Here is a 2,009-nt window from a genome sequence, read left to right as displayed (position 1 = left end):
CAACCGTTTGCAGGATGGACAGACACTACATGGCTGGTGAAAAGGAAGTGCGCTGCGATTCACTTTTGAGCCCTGAGGTCTTTGCAGAACTTTGAGGTTTTTTGCAATAACCAGTATGAATACATGTGTGTCAGCTAGTACTTAAGTGGCCCCAACCTCACCCACCCACAACTCTGGTTGCCTTTAACTTCTCTTCATCTTGCTAATAATCACTGTTTTACAGCTCCTGGATGATAAGGAATGCTGAGTGCTCTCAGAGCCAACCTTTGGACGGTTCTCATAGACCCGAGGAGGGAGAAGTCTCCATTTCAGAGAGCAGAGAGGTCATCTGTTTGAACACCATCATAGAGACAGCAAATAAGGATACTGGGATAGCAGAGACCAGGCCCAGTTTAGCAGTTTATGCCTGTGGGACCCGGTATCCTGTGGGCTGTGGTGGACTGGTCCTGTGACCAGGATGATGGTGAGACACTCCTCTTCCCAACATGGGTTCCCAACCCCCAGGCTCCCAGAATGGACTCATTCTGCAGTGAAAGCTAACACTTTGATGGAGTGAAGAAGTATTTCTTTCTTCTTCTTTTTTTTTTTAGAGACACAGTCTCACTCTGTCATCCAGGCTGGAGTGCAGTGGCGCAGTCATGGTTCACTGCAAGCTCCGCCTCCTGGGGTCACACCATTCTCCTGCCTCAGCCTCCCCAGTAGCTGGGACTACAGGCACTCGCCACCACGCCCAGCTGATTTTTGTATTTTTAGTAGAGACAAGTTTCACTGTGTTAGCCAGGATGGTCTCAATCTCCTGACCTCGTGATCCACGTGCCTCGGCCTCCCAAAGTGCTGAGATTACAGGCGTGAGCAACCGTGCCCGGCTTGGAGTGAAGAAATATTTCTAATATCTGTCTCATCTGATGATGGCTTCAGTGGAGCCGTCTGGGAGTTCTCAAACCCCAGAGCACCCTACTGTTTTTAGGACCACAGAGTATACAATAACAGGAATAACAAGGAAAAGAGAGGCTCTAGACTAGTCATGAAAAATTTTCCCCCACCCTCCCTCCACCCTTGAATTCCTGGGTAGCCTGGCACTGGGTGGCAATCATGACAGGTGTTCCTCCAGAACCATGGGGCTTCCTGGTGTGCTGTGCCTTTGGCACAGGGCCTGGCCCTGCCTTGCAGGACTTAGAGCCCAATGCTTCTAATTCTCAGACTAATGCTCCTGCCATCTAGGGGAACAACCCTAGAATTTAGGAACAATCGTTGTAATCTCCCAAGCCATCACTGACCAAGGAAGAACAGAACAGAATAGAAATGGATGGGAAGCTGGGAGTGGTGGTTCGGGCCTGTAATCCCAGCACTTTGGGAGGCCAAGGCCAGAGGATTGTTTGAGCCCAGGAGTTCAAGAGCAGGCAGGGCAACATAGGGAGACCTCATCCATACAAATCATTTTTAAAGTTATCAACTGAGCGTGGTGGCTCACGCCTGTAATCCCAGCACTTTGGGAGGCCAAGGCAGGCAGATCACTTGAGGTCAGGAGTTCGAGACCAGCCTGGCCAACATGATGAAACTCTGTCTCTACTAAAAATACAAAAATTAGTCCAGCATGGTGGCAGGCTCTCGTAATCCCAGCTACTTGGAAGGTTGAGGCAGGAGCATCACTTGAGCCCAGGAGGCAGAGGTTACAGTGAGCTGAGATCACGCCACTGTACTCCAGCCTGTGTGACACAGCGAAACTCCATCTCAAAATAAATAAATAAATAAATAAATAAATAAAATAAATAAAAAGTTATCCAGGTGTGGTGGCGTACACCTGTGGTCCTAGCTGCTTGAGGGGCTGAGGTGGGAAGATCACTCGAGCCCAGGAGGTCAAGGTTGTAGTGAGCCATGATTGCCCCACTGCACTCCAGCCTTGGTGACAGAGCAAGACGCTATCTCAAAAAAAAAAAAAAAAAAAAAAAAAGGAAAGAAAGAAAAAAGAAAAAAAAATGGGTGGGTGCAAAGATAAGGTCAGTCATTCA

The sequence above is a fragment of the Nomascus leucogenys genome, chromosome 12, assembly GCF_006542625.1.
Source record: "Nomascus leucogenys isolate Asia chromosome 12, Asia_NLE_v1, whole genome shotgun sequence".
NCBI lineage: Eukaryota > Metazoa > Chordata > Mammalia > Primates > Hylobatidae > Nomascus > Nomascus leucogenys.
This window is presented reverse-complemented; position numbering follows the sequence as displayed.